Source organism: Schistocerca piceifrons, chromosome 10 (genome assembly GCF_021461385.2).
Source record: "Schistocerca piceifrons isolate TAMUIC-IGC-003096 chromosome 10, iqSchPice1.1, whole genome shotgun sequence".
NCBI classification, from domain to species: Eukaryota; Metazoa; Arthropoda; class Insecta; order Orthoptera; family Acrididae; genus Schistocerca; species Schistocerca piceifrons.
Window position 1 is genome coordinate 83,256,822 of NC_060147.1, and position 16,028 is coordinate 83,272,849.

At 45.4% G+C, this 16,028-nt stretch overlaps 1 pseudogene; it reads left to right on the forward strand.

The window, feature by feature from the left end:
• The first annotated feature begins 15,342 nt into the window (after positions 1 to 15,342).
• LOC124719231 lies at positions 15,343 to 15,460 on the forward strand (annotated as a pseudogene).
• The last annotated feature ends 568 nt before the right edge of the window (positions 15,461 to 16,028 follow it).

Sequence of the window (16,028 nt, forward strand, 5' to 3'; positions counted from 1 at the left end):
TCGTCTACTACCTTCCTAACTTTACAGAAGCTCTCCTGCGAACCTTGCAGAACTACCACTCCTGAAAGAAAGGATACTCGGTCGGGCACACAGTTTTAATCTGTCAGGAAGTTTCAAAACCCTTTTTATTTAATTTTTCTATGAGTAACAGTTTACATTGGAAACGGCCAGGAACTCTACTCGTGTGTGGATCTTGTGCGTGCGTGCGAATATCGCTCCTCCGAGTGCACACTTACCCTCCTTCTACGCCACTATATGCGCAATACAGCTGTATTTCGTATTTCTCATTTCTCAACAATATACACTACTGGCAATTAAAATTGCTACACCACGAAGATGACGTAGTACAGCCGCGAAATTTAACCGACAGGAAGAAGATGCTGTGATATGCAAATGATTACCATTTCAGAGCATTCACACAAGGTTGGCGCCGGTGGCGACACCTACAATGTGCTGACATGAGGAAAGTTTCCAACCGATTTCTCATACACAAACAACAGTTGACCAGCGTTGCCTGGTGAAACGTCGTTGTGATGCCTCGTGTAAGGAGGAGAAATGCGTACCATCACGTTTCCGACTTTGATAAAGGTCGGATTGTAGCCTATGGCGATTGCGGTTTATCGTATCTCGACATTGCTGCTCGCGTTGATCGAGGTCCAATGACTGTTAGCAGAATATGGAATCGGTGGGTTCAGGAGGGTTATACGGAACGCCGTGCTGGATCCCAACGGCCTCGTACCACTAGCAGTCGAGATGACAGGCATCTTATCCACATGGCTGTAACGGATCGTGCACCTACGTCTCGATCCCTGAGTCAACAGATGGAGACGTTTGCAAGACAACAAGCATCTGCACGAACAGTTCGACGACGTTTGCAGCAGCATGGACTATCAGCTCGGAGATCGTGGCTGCGGTTACCCTTAACGCTGCATCACAGACAGGAGCGCCTGCGATGGTGTACTCGACGACGAACCTGGGTGTACGAACGGCAAAACGTCATTTTTGCAGATGAATCCAGAATCTGTTTACAGCATCATGATGGTCGCATCCGTGTTTGGCGACATGGCGGTGAACGCACATTGGAAGCGTGTATTTTTCATCGCCATACTGGCGTATCACCCGGCGTGATGTTATGGGGTGCCATTGGTTACACGTCTCGGTCACCTCTTGTTCGCACTGACGGCACTTTGAGCAGTGGACGTTACATTTCAGATGTGTTACGACCCGTGGATCTACCCTTTATTCTATCCCTGCAAAACCCTACAATTCAGCAGGATAATGCACGACCACATGTTGCAGGTCCTGTACGGGCCTTTCTGGATACACAAAATGTTCGACTGCTGCCCTGGCCAGCGCATTCTCCAGATCTCTCACGAAAACGTCTGGTCAATGGAGGCCGAGCAACTGGCTCATCACAATACGCCTGTCAGTACTCTTGATGAACTGTGGTATCGTGTTGAAGCTGCCTGGGCAGCTGTACCTGTACACGCCATCCAAGCTCTGACTCAATGCCCAGGCGTATCAAGGACGTTATTACGGCCAGAGGTGGTTGTTCTGGGTACTGATCTCTCTGGATCTATGCACCGAAACTGAATGAAAATGTAATCACATATCAGTTCTAATATAATATATTTGTCCAATGAATATCCGTTTATCATCTGCATTTCTTCTTGGGGTAGCAATTTTAATGGCCGCTGGCGTACATACATTGATTTCCGCGGTTATTTCAGGCAGTGTTGCTTGTCTCTTAGCGTTGACAGCTCTACGCAAACGACGCTGGTCTCGGTCGTTAAGTGAAGGCCGTCAGCCTCTGCGTTGTCCGCTTGTGAGAGGTAGTGCCTGAAATTTGCTGTTCTCGGAACACTCTTGACAGTTTGGGTCTGGGAATGTTGGATTCCCTAACGATTTCCGAAAATGAATTTCCTATATGTGCAGCTCCAACCATCGTTTCGCTTCCAAAGTCTGTTAGTTCCCATCGTTCGGCCATTTGAACGTCGAAAACCATTTCACGTGCATCGCCTGAGTGGAAATGACAGCTCCGACAATGCATTGCCCTTTTATAAGCTGTGTACGTGATGCTACCGCCATCTATACATGTGCATATCGCTATCCCATGACTTTAAATAATTATGGGCAATGAATTTTTCTTCCTTTCCCCTTACCTACCGTATCCAGTGAGCCTAATGGCTGGTAGCGTGCAGGTGTTTTTTTACAGGAAGTGTGTCCCTGCTGTTTGGGAAACAGTTTCTGGGCGGATAAAGCTTCGGGCACGCCCCTTACGGCATCCTCGTATACAGCACGCAACACACAAGGGAAGCAGCCACTGTGTGAGACCATTAGTCCTCAGCGGTGAATTGTACCTGCCTCAGTCGTCCGCCCGAGTCATTTCTCAACAGACACTCCCCAGGGACACCCAGCCGTCGCCAGGGACACCGCCGAGATTTCTGCTAAACACGCAGGAGCCTCTCTCATCGCGATGACTGGTACGTGCATCAGAGTTTCACCCAGTCACATGCTGATGCCACTCCAACCGGAAGACCCCTATACAGGAGGCAGTCATCGGCTCTGCCAGTCCCTTCCTGACAGTTTAGATTGTGCATATGTGATGATTGTGATACGATTACCCTTTCAGCTGTCACATGAAGCCCAAAATTGGAGGTCTTAGAACCAGCGGAAATAGAGAGAGCTCCTATCGGAGTTCAAAGACTCATTCTACCTTTCTCAGCACCCTTAACATTCTCCCCGCCCGGCACTGTTGCCTCACTGTCAACTAAATTCCCCTGCCACTGCGTCCCTCCCCTTCTCTCACACTTCCATTGTGCGAACATATTCTTGCCTTTTTTAACATGCAACTCACCTCAAACTCCCACAAGCTCCCCTAACTGTAACCCACACCCACCAGTCCATCGCTGTAGGTCCTTCATATCCATCCAGTCCCAATGGCCATCACTCATTCAGCCGAAGTCATTAACTCTTTATGTCTCTCTATCATTGTGTCCTGTGTCATGGCCACTCCCTCCTTCGATCTGTCCTACTACTATAGTCTTCTCTCACTATCTCGCTCTCTCTTCTCACTGCCACTATCCCTCTCTTACCATATACTCTGTCTCCTATTATCACTGCCTCTCTTCCACTTTCTCTTTCTCTATATTCCTTCATCCTCCCCCCCCCCCCCCTCCCTGGCACTGTTCTCTCACTGTCAGCTACATTCCCCTGCCACTGTGTCCCTCCCTTTCTCTCAAACTACCATTGTCGCCTTCTCTCTTTTTATAACACAACAACTGTCTACTATCTTCCCGTATTTATTACTTTTCCGTCTCTTTGCCACTGCGACTTTCTGTCACAACAGAAAATAGCGCACCCGGCCAGGGTGGCCGAGCGGTTCTAGGTGCTACAGTGTGGAACCGCGAGACCTCTACGGTTGCTGGTTCGAATCCTGCCTCGGGCATGGATGGGTGTGATGTCCTTAGGTTAGTTAGGTTTAAGTAGTTCTAAGTTCTAGGGGACTGATGACCTCAGATGTTAAGTCCCATGGTTCTCAGAGCCATTTTGAACCAGAAAAAAGTGCACGCCAAAATTTTTGTGAAATTTTTTTAAAGGTACTGAGGAAGGCAGGAAAAGCAGCTGGTACCCCATTTCTCATTCGGAGCCTGTCATTTACATAAACACGGAAAAATTCGCATTTTTTGTGCTTCGATAGGAGAATTTCTCCACTGACTCCCTTCTTTCCCCTGCTGCAACAGGTCATGTAACTCATATGAAAAGAAATATATTGTCCAGTTAAGTTTAGATAGTTTACTTATGTGAAACTGAAATAACGCAAAACTAATTTTACACCTCGTATCGGATTTTACGTGCAAAAACATTTTGCATGTTCTTCAGTACTACAACATGTGGTTCCCAAATGATAAACGGGGCCACTTTGCAGCACATTTCTCCGATGTTTTCGCCTCACACCGGATTTTACGTGCGTGTTTCAGTGTGCAAGAACGGTATCTTTGAAGCTCTGTTTCCCGGAAACAGATAAAGATATCGAGAAAATTTGCGAGGTTATTCGAGATCCTGGTCTTAGGAACATATCACAAAAATTTCAGACATTTTGTGTGCACAACCGTCTTGGCAGCCTCGGCTGGCTTTCATTCAGCTGCTGACGGCGAAATTACAGTAAAAGGACCAATTTCTTGGTGTTTTCGGGGAACCGTCCATGAACTAACGGTGCTTCCGTAAGTCACATCAAGTCCACCGGAGACTATATCAAATGCAAAAAGAACCAACCGATTTTCTCAGTTTGCCTAAGCAGGAGGAAGTTTCTCATATTCATAGTTTGATCTTGTGCCGTAGGATAGTGACACTAAGACGATCCTTCTGTTGGGTATGCAAATGGTCCCTAGCCCAAGGGATACCCAAAACACTTGAATCTACGTTGTTATGTCCGCCCCTGGTAGCTGAGTGGTCAGTGCGACGGAATGTCATACCTAACGGCCCGTGTTTGATTCCCGGCTAGGTCGGAGATTTTCTCCGCTCAGGGACTGGGTGTTGTGTTGTCCTTATCATCATCCTTTCATCCCCATCGACACGCAAGTCGCCGAAGTAACGTCAACTCGAAAGACTTGCACCAGGCGAACGGTCTACCCAACGGGAGGACCTAGCCACACGGCATTTTCATTTTTACGTTTTTATCACAGATAGATATGAGCACCGGAAAATCCCGTTTTTATGTGTGTAGTTTTGAAACGTATTGCGTAAGCATGCTGTCGCATGACTGCGCATTAGAAAATCTTCTAAAATCACTCAACATTCGAAAGGCATCTGGACCGCAGAAGATGCAGGTGAGATTCTGTAGAGAATATGCGAAAATATTAGCTCGCCTTCTAACAGCAGCTTGCCATAGATTACTGGACAGAGAAAGGGTACCAAGAAATTTGGAAGAAAGCGTAGGTGTTTCCCGTTTTCGACAATGGTAGTTGGACAGTTGCGCTTGTGTGTAGACCTGTAACTCTGACAATCGGCTGTAGAATTCGGGAATGTTTTATGCTCACGCTTTACACCCTCCTGGGACAACAAACATTCCCCTACAGAAATCAACCAGGACTCCGGAAACGGAAATTTTGGAAAAAGCGCCGCAGACGAATGTCCCAGTTCATGATGTGTTCCTTGAATTCAGGAAGGATTCGCTGTAGTTCCGAATCGTCTTTTAGTGGACAAAATGCGAGCTCACCGATCATCGAAACAAATTTGCCACTGGAATAATGAATTCCTTGCAAATAGAATTGAACTGACGAACGTAAAAGAAATTTATTGGGATCGCCTAGTAGTGTTATACACTTACAGTTTATACACCGACGGAATATATATATATATATATATATATATATATATATATATATATATATATATATATATATATATATATATATATTTTGTGTGTGTGTAACGTATAAAGGGAAAACATTGTCATGAAACATCTCAAAATGTTCCTTTCCGATGTACCTCAAATCTTTATACGTTATTGTAATAAACGTTTAGGCACATATATACATACTTAACGTTTTTAGCAAACAGAGAAGTTTTATTTATGTATTGTTGGGTTGTGGTTAGAATACTACTACAGGACCTGAATTTACAGTAACAATAAACATGGCTGAAAGCCAGTGGGAAGGGGAGAAGGTGATGGACAGAGGGGTGAAGGTAAATGGACAGAGACAACGGGAAGGAGGAGGTGAACAAACAGAAGGGCAAGAGAAGATGGAGAGAGAGGGAAGAAGGTAGACACAAAAAGGGGGAAGTAGGAGGTGGAGGAAGAAAAGAGAAGGGGGCGATGGGTAGAGACAGGTGAAAGACGGATATTATTACGTATATCCAATTCTCATACGTACTAGAAACTTGTGTTTTCTCTTTTCTTTCTTTCCCAGCTTTGCCGGTTAGAGCTAGTCAAAAGTATAAAGATATTTATTACTGAAATTATGAATCAGTATCTTTCAATCAACATTATCATTTGTTAATAAATACGATATCGTAAAAAAAAGGAAAAATAATAGTATGCACTAATCCTATTACGCTAAAATCCCACCTACCGACGAACTCATAAATATTCTACATAAATGTTTCCTACTTAGGGGAGTGCTAGGTGAGCTTTTAATCTTCAACGCCGTTTCTTCGTTTCTTTTTAATTATTTGTTTATTTATTTTTTAGAATTATGTCGTTTAACGTTAGGAAACTGATGTGGCTGGAACAGCAAAACGCAATACAACAAAATGATTACCAGTAATTCTCATGTTTATCTCTTGCCCAACGTAAAGTCCCGAGCGACTGGAAAAAAAGCGCAGGTGACGCCTGTATATAAGAAGGGTAGAAGGACCGATCCTCAAAATTACAGACCAATATCCTTAACATCGATTTGTGCAGGATTCTCGTACATATTCTCAGTTCGAATATAATGAATTTCCTTGAGACAGAGAAGTTGCTGTCCATGCATCAGCACGGCTTTAGAAAACATCGCTCCTGCGAAACGCAACTCGTCCTTTTTTCACATTATATCTTGCGAACCATGTATGAAGGGTATCAGACGGATGCCTTATTCCTTGACTTCCGGAAAGCGTTTGACTCGGTGCCCCACTGCAGACTCCTAACTAAGGTACGAGCATACGGGGTTGGTTCCCAAGTATGTGAGTGGCTCGAAGACTTCTTAAGTAATAGAACCCAATACGTTGTCCTCGATGGTGAGTGTTCATCGGAGGTGAGGGTATCATCCGGAGCGCCCCAGGGAAGCGTGGTAGGTCCACTGTTGTTTTCTATCTACATAAATGATCTTTTGGATAGGGTGGATAGCAATGTGCGGCTGTTTGCTGATGATGCTGTGGTGTACGGGAAGGTGTCGTCGTTGAGTGACTGTAGGAGGATACAATATGACTTGGACAGTATTTGTGATTGGTGTAAAGAATGGCAGCTAACTCTAAATATAGATAAATGTAAATTAATGCAGATGAATAGGAAAAAGAATCCCGTAATGTTTGAATATTCTATTAGTAGTGTAGCGCTTGACACAGTCACGCCGATTAAATATTTGCGCGTAACATTACAGAGCAATATGAAGTGGGACAAGCATGTAATGGCAGTTGTGGGGAAGGCGGATAGTCGTCTTCGGTTCATTGGTAGAATTTTGGGAAGATGTGGTTCATCTGTAAAGGAGACCACTTATAAAACACTAATACGACCTATTCTTGAGTACTGCTCGAGTTTTTGGGATCCCTATCAGGTCGGATTGAGGGAGGACATAGAAGCAATTCAGAGGCGGGCTGCTAGGTTTGTTACTGGTAGGTTTGATCATCACGCGAGTGTTACGGAAATGCTTCAGGAACTCGGGTGGGAGTCTCTAGAAGAAAGGGGGCGTTCTTTTCGTGAGTCGCTACTGAGGAAATTTAGAGAACCAGCATTTGAGGCTGACTGCAGTACAATTTTACTGCCGCCAACTTGCATTTCGCGGAAAGACCACAAAGATAAGATAAGAGAGTTTAGGGCTCGTACAGAGGCATATAGGCAGTCATTTTTCCCTCGTTCTGTTTGGGAGTGGAACAGGGAGAGAAGATGCTAGTTATGGTACGAGGTACTCTCTGCCACGCACCGTATGGTGGATTGCGGAGTATTTATGTAGATGTAGGTATCAGTGGAAGTTGAAAAATGTCAATTGGCACGTGTGATGTCTCCGGCAAAGATAGTGGAGACTCACACATTGACCTCAGACGGCAGCAGCTAAACCTTTCGCGACAGTCCTAGCCACAGAAGGTACAGGAGGAGTGTGGTGATCTCTGCCAGCGAAATACATTTTGTGACCTGCAAGAATCATTTAACTAGCGGGAACTTCTTCGTACTAGACAAGTGGTATTAAAGTAGGGCAGTGTGCACAATGGCGAAATACAGGAAATAAGGAGATCGCATTGTCCGTGTCTCTCGATTACGAGAGAGTTCACTGCCACCGATATGCGACATAATTCTACTCGTCACACAATCAATTTTAGTTACGTAAGAGTATACAGTTTCATCGGGCGATTATCACTGATCTCGTGCCATTGTGCCAGCTATCAGAATAGAGATCATCCGACCGAAACAGTGCTAAGCGCACTAGTCGACCAGTAATCAAAAAATCGTATGACTAGATATCGTAAGCGATTAAACGTGACGGTGAGGAAAATGGCGTGAGAACTGTTTAATATAATACTGAAAGACTTCAGCCGTCTTATACTGCCAGTGCTGACTGAGTACTCGGTTCGGTAACATTATTTATGATCTCCGGCTTTATTACTAACTGATAGCAGAACTGATTATTTCTATGAGAGCAACAAGGTGTGCAAAAACAAACATAATCAGAGATAGAAAGGAAGGACAGCATAATTAAAAATTCAACACGTATAAAATATTCTCGGACTTACTGCCGCGTCAGTTCTTGGTAACTGGGCAGTCATTCCCGACAGAGACGATGGTGGTAATCGTTGAAAACTTGAGCTTATCCATTCACGACGTAGTAAGAAATCCGAGAATATTTTGTACACTGAAGAGCTACAGAAACTGGTATACCTGCCCAGTACTGTGTAGGCCCCCGCGAGCACGCAGAAGTGCCGCAACACGACGTGGCATGGACTCGACTAATGTCTGAAGTAGTTCTGGAGGGAAAGGGAACTGACACCATGAATCCTGCAGGGCTGTACATAAATCCGTAAAAGTATGAGGGGGCGGAGACTTCCTTCGGACAACACGTTGTAAGGCATCCCAGATATGCTCAATAATGTTCATGTCTGAGGAGTTTGGTGGCCAGCGGAAGTGTTTAAACTCAGAAGAGTGTTCCTGGAGCCACGCTGCAGTAATTCTGGGAGCATGAGGCGTCGTATTGTCCTGCTGGTATTCCCCAAGTCCATCGGAATGCACATGAATGGATGCAGGCGATCAGACAGAATGCTTACGTACGTGTTACCTTTCAGAGTCACATCTAGACGCATCTGGGGTTCCACATCACTCCAACTCCACACGGACCGCACCATTATAGAGCCTCCACCAGCTTGAACAGTCCCTTACTTACGTCCAGGGTCCATGGGTTCATGAGGTTGTCTCCATACCCGTAAAGGTCCATCCCCTCGATACAATTTGAAACGAGACTCGTTCGACCAGGCAACACATTTCCAGTCATCAACAGTCCAATGTCGGTGTCGACGGCCCAGGCGAGGCGTAAAACTTTGTGTCGTGCAGTCATCAAGGGTACACGAGTGGGCCTTCGGTTCCGAAAGCCCATATCGACGATGTTTCGTTGAATGGATGGCCCAGCACTGAAATATCCAGCAATTTGCGGAAGGGTTGCATTTCTTTCACGCTGAACGATTCTCTTCAGTCGTCGTCGATCCCGTTCTTGCAGGATCTTTTTCCGGCCCAGCGATGTTAGAGAGCTGATGTTTGATCGGGATCCTGATATTCACGGTACACTCGTGAAATGGTCGCACGGGAAAATCCGCAGTTCATGACTGTCTCAGAGTGGCTATGTCACGCTGCTCGTACGCCAACTATAACACCGCGTTCAAACTCACTTAAATGTTGATAAACTGCCATTGTAGCAGGAGTAACCGATCTAATAAGATTAAAAAACAGCCGACCAGTTGCAAAGGATAAAGTAATCTTTACCTAGGTTTCGATAGATTTAAATCTATCTTCTTCAGAAGGCGGCAGTATTACATTAACATTATTTTTATTTGTCTGACAAACCCTATTCTCAGGGCTATATTTTATTTGGACTAATGGAGCTATGCAGATGTTTGTAAAAACGACAATGACATATCGCTCCATGTTAATGTAATACTGCCGCCTTCTGAAGAAGATAGATTTAAATCTATCGAAACCTAGGTAAAGATTACTTTATCCTTTGCAACTGGTCGGCTGTTTTTTAATCTTATTACGTGGAACCGTTGCTGTTGCGCAGCTATGTTTAAAATACTGTAACCGATCTAACATTGCGCCAGATACTTGTTGTCTTATATAGGATTTGCTGACCGCATTGCCGTATTCTGCTTGTTTACGTAACTCTTTACTTGAATACGCATGCCTATACCAGTTTCTTTGGCGCTACAGTGTGTGTGTGTGTGTGTGTGTGTGTGTGTGTGTGTGTGTGTGTGTGTGTGTTCGTTTATGTGCGTGCATGTGCGCGTGCGCCCTTGTGTGTTGTTTGTGGGTACTGAACTGTGAGGTTAGCAACATTTTTATACAAATGAGTCGTCCCGAAAAAAGACGTTCTCAGAAACTGGGCAGTAAAGTTTTTATTTTCCAGTTCCTTTTTGCAAAGTTATTCTTTCTACATGCATGCGCATCAACTTTGTCGCTTTTTGTGAACACTCTAGAACGCGAAAGGCCACTCACCGTGCAGGAATTATAATGAAATCCAGACCTTTAGCTGCTTGATAAGCAGGAGGTCCCGGGTTCGAGTCCCGGTCTGGGCACACATTTTTCAACTGTCACAGGTATTATACGTGACATGTAAGTACTGTCTCTGTCTTGTATTGTTAGCCAGCACTCACACTTTTGTACAAAAAATTTCTTTTCCCATAAATTTGTAATTATGTTATGGGCTACTTTAAACGTTTAAATTCTGATGAAGGCACTCTTAAAAGTGTTGGAGCCTGGTTAATAAGACTAAAAACTGTGACCGAGCGCGCATTTGTTTCTATTTTAATTTATAAACGGTCACTGGAAAAAGCAGCCATGTTTAAGACTTTGTGTAGTGATAATGGTTTCAACGTCGTCCACTAAAAGATGGCGTCGTGGCGTAACTACTAAAGCACCATCTGTGGCTACCCTATGATAGGCAATGCTCACAGCCAGAAGGTTCAGTTCGATGCAGATCTCTGAAGCAAGCAGGCAACCATTCCACGGAGACGCACTCGTGTTTCCTTGAGCCAACTGAGAAACTCTGAAAGATGTTGTTTTGTAGGGCGGGCAACCTGAAAGAGGTGAAATTGTGAGCTTCCGAGTGGCGGGATGGTCCTTTCGGAGAATTGTGACCAAGTTGGGCGTGCTGCGTTAGCTCTGCAACGATGGTGGTGTCAATGATGACGTGAACATTGTCACACCCGTAGATGAGGTTCTGGACGACCACGCAGCACAGACGCCCGTCAGAATCGTCGTATTGTAAGGACAGCAGTGGCAGATCGTACAGTTTACCTCAGCACAGGTAAGAGGGCTTATGAACACAGACGTGTCAACACGAACTGTTGCGAACCGGCTATTGGATTGGATTTGACCAAACAGCGAGGTCATAGGTCTCATCGGATTAGGGAAGGACAGGGAAGGATGTCGGCCGTGCCCTTTCAAAGGAACCATCCCGGCATTTGCCTGGAGCGATGTAGGGAAATCACGGAAAACCTAAATCAGGATGGCCGGACGCGGCATTGAACCGTCGTCCTCCCGAATGCGGAACCGGCTATTAGCAGTGGGAGTACTGGTACGCACAGCTGTATCCCGTATTCCACTCACGCCACAGCATCGACACATACAGCTCGACTGGTGCCGTGATCTTAAGTGATGAAAGCAGATTCTGCCTGCACACAAGTGATGGTCGTTTGTGGGTACGGCGTAGAGCTGGTGAGTGCTGTCTCGTAGAGTGCATTAGTGCAAGACACATTGGCCCCATCCAACGTTATATGGTCTGGGGTGCTATAAGCTCTCGTTCACCTTTGCTGTACCTGGAGGGGACGGTAACAAGCGCTCGGTACGTGCAGAATGTTCTTAGACCCGTTCTTTTGCCATTCTTGAAGGTGACGTAGTGTTCCAACAAGATAATGCTCGACCTCGCGCTGCCCGTCAAACTCAACGTGCTCCGCAATGTTGTCGTTGTTGTGGACTTCAGTCCTGAGACTGGTTTGATGCAGCTCTCCATGCTACTCTATCCTGTGCAAGCTTCTTCATCTCCCAGTACCTACTGCAACCTACATCCTTCGGAATCTGCTTAGTGTATTCATCTCTTGGTCTCCCTCTACGATTTTTACCCTCCACGCTGCCCTCCAATGCTAAATTTCTGATCCCTTGATGCCTCAAAACATGTCCTACCAACCGATCCCTTCTTCTAGTCAAGTTGTGCCACAAACTTCTCTTCTCCCCAATCCTATTCAATACCTCCTCATTAGTTACGTGATCTACCCACCTTATCTTCAGCATTCTTCTGTAGCACCACATTTCGAAAGCTTCTATTCTCTTCTTGTCCAAACTAGTTATTGTCCATGTTTCACTTCCATACATGGCTACACTCCATACAAATACTTTCAGAAACGACTTCCTGACACTTAAATCTATACTCGATGTTAACGAATTTCTCTTCTTCAGAAACGATTTCCTTGCCATTGCCAGTCTACATTTTATATCCTCTCTACTTCGACCATCATCAGTTATTTTACTCCCTAAATAGCAAAACTCCTTTACTACTTTAAGTGTCTCATTTCCTAATCTAATTCCCTCAGCATCACCAGACTTAATTCGGCTACATTCCATTATCCTCGATTTGCTTTTGTTGATTTTCATCTTATATCCTCCTTTCAAGACACTGTACACTCCGTTCAACTGCTCTTCCAAGTCCTTTGCTGTCTCTCACAGAATTACAATGTCATCGGCGAACCTCAAAGTTTTTACTTCTTCTCCATGAATTTTAATACCTACTCCGAATTTTTCTTTTGTTTCCTTTACTGCTTGCTCAATATACAGATTGAATAACATCGGGGACAGGCTACAACCCTGTCTCACTCCTTTCCCAACCACTGCTTCCCTTTCATGCCCCTCGACTCTTATAACTGCCATCTGGTTTCTGTACAAATTGTAAATAGCCTTTCGTTTCCTATATTTTACCCCTGCCACCTTCAGAATTTGAAAGAGAGTATTCCATTCAACATTGTCAAAAGCTTTCTCTAAGTCTACAAATGCTAGAAACGTAGGTTTGCCTTTCCTTAATCTTTCTTCTAAGATAAGTCGTAAGGTTGGTATTGCCTCACGTGTTCCAACATTTCTACAGAATCCAAACTGATCTTCCCCGAGGTCCGCTTCTACCAATTTTTCCGCAATATGTGAAGCAACTTCCCTGGCCAGCACTATCGCCGGACATCTCCAATAGAGCAAGTGTGAGAAATGATGGGACGAAAAGTGACTCATGGAGCTACTCAGCCAACAATTCTTACAGAACCATCTAACCAGGTCGAGCAGGTGTGGCGTAACGTGCTCAGGACAGTATTCACCACCTGTACGATCGACTGGATGCCAGAGACAGCGCCAGCAATGCCGCCCATGGAGGCTACACGATTTACTAATATGGGTGTTTCAGCATGGGTCGATAACTGGTACCTCAGAGACACTGGTGCTATTGATCTGTAAATGTAAGCATTTCATGTATTCCATAAGTACTATTGGAAGAATAAATCTTGAGTGAATTGGAAACCTCTAAAACGGTGCACTAACTTTTTTTTCCTTCAGTATACAGGGCGCTCCATTGATCGTGACCGGGCCAAATATCTCACGAAATAAGCATCAAACGAAAAAACTACAAAGACCTAAACTCGTCTAGCTTGAAGGGGGAAACCACATGGCGCTATGGTTGGCCCGCTAGATGGCGCTGCCATAACTCAAACGGATATCAACTGCGTTTTTTAAAATACCCCCATTTCATATTACATATTCGTTTAGTACGTAAAGAAATATGAATGTTTTAGTTGGACCACTTTTTTCGCTTTGTGACAGGTGGCGCTGTATTAGTCACAAACATGTAAGTACGTGGTATCACGTAACATTCCGCTAGAGCGGACGGTATTTGCTTCGCGATACGTTACCCCTGTTAAAATGGACCGTTTACCAATTGCGGAAAAGGTCGATATCGTGTTGCTGTATGGCTATTGTGATCAAAATGCCCAACGGGCTTGTGCTATGTATGCTGCTCGGTACCCTGGACGACATCATCCAAGTGTCCGGACCGTTCGCCGGCTAGTTACGTTATCTAAGGAAACAGGAAGTGTTCAATCACATGTGAAACGTTAACAACGACTTGCAACAAATGATGATGCCCAAGTAGGTGTTTTAGCTGCTGTCGCAACTAATCCTCACATCAGTAGCAGACAAACTGCGCGGGAATCGGGAATCTGAAAAACGTCGGTGTTGAGAATGCTACATCAACATCGATTGCACCCGTACCATATTTCTATGCACAAGGAATTGCATGGCGACGACTTTGAACGTCGTGTACACTTCTGCCACTGGGCACAACAGCAATTACGGGACTATGACAGATTTTTTGCACGCGTTCTATTCAGCGACGGAGCGTCATTCACCAACAGCGGTAATGTAAACCGGCATAATATGCAGTACTGAGGAACTGAAAATCCAACATGGCTGCGATAAGTGGAACATCAGTGACCTTGGCCGGTTAATGTATGGGGTGGCATTATGGGAGGAAGGATAATTGTCCCCCGTTTTATCGATGGCAATCTAAATGGTGCAATGTATGCATATTTCCTACGTAATGTTCTACCGATGTTACTACAAGATGTTTCACCGCATGACAGAATGGCGATGTACTACCAACATGATGGATGTCCGGCACGTAGCTCGCGTGCGGTTCAAGCGATATTGAATAGCATATTTCATGACAGGTGGATTAGTTGTCGAAGCACCATACCATTGCCCGCACGTTCACCCAATCTGACGTCCCCGAATTTCTTTCTGTGGGGAAAGTTGAAGGATATTTGCTATCGTTATCCAATGCTTCAGCGCATTGTCAATGCGTGTGCGAACATTACGGAAGGCAAACTATTCGCTGTTGAGAGGAATATCGTTACACGTATTGCCAAATGCCGGTCATCATTTTGAGCATTTATTGCATTAATGTGGTATTTACAGGTAATCACGCTGTAACAGCATGCGCTCTCAGAAATGATAAGTTCACAAAGGTACATGTATCACAACCGAAATAAAATGTTCAATTCATTTTAATTTAAAAAACCTACCTGTCACCAACTGTTCATCTAAAATTGTGAGCCATATGTTTGTGACTATTACAGCGCCATCTATCACAAAGCGAAAAAACTGGTCCAACTAAAACATTTAAGTTTCTTTTCGGACTACACGAATATGTAATAAAAATGGGGGTTCCCATTTAAAAAAACGTAGTTGATATCCGTTTGACCTATGGCAGCACCATCTAGCGGGCCAACCATAGCATCATCTGGTTTCCCCCTTCAAGCTAGGCGAGTTTCGTTCTTTGTAGTTTTTTCGTTTGATGCTTATTTCGTGAGATATTTGGCCCGGTCGTTATCAATGGACCACCGTCTATATAGGACGCCAACAGCCTTGCAACAGTGGTAACACCGGTTCCCATCAGATCACCGGAGTTAATCGCTGCCGGGCTGGGCTAGCACTTGAATGGGTGACCATCCGGTCTGCCGAGTGCTGTTGGCAAGCGGGCTGCACTCAGCCCTTGTGAGGCAAACTGAGGAGCTTCGTGATTGAGAAGTTGCGGCCGGGAGAGCGGTGTGCTGACCACATGTCCTTCCATATCCACATCCAGTGACGCCTGTGCCCTGAGGATGACACGGCGGCCGGTCGGTACCTTTGCCCCTTCATGGCCTGTGCGGGAGGAGAGTGTATATCGGAGTCACTTGCTGTTTTCTACAGTCGGTTGGGACTTTGCGCCGGGCGAATGATGGGCGATAAATGTAAGCTAAGCTTTTTTTTGTGTTTCATTTGACGACATGGCTCCTCCGAGTGGAATAACAGGAAGCGACGCCAGCGCCTCTCCAATGCGGAGGTTCCCACGGCGCTGGCCGGAACACCGCCGTCTGGTCGCACGAGGATGAGCCACGCTTCCAGACAGACAGACGTACAGAACTGGTGGCTACCATGGCTCAGCGCCGCCCGGAATCCGCCGAGTCACCCGCGCGCCGACAGCGCTTGAGGTGACTGTGGGCACAGCCGTGATATATGGTCGGCCGCCGCCATCAGCTGTCCGCCGCGACAACACGCAGCG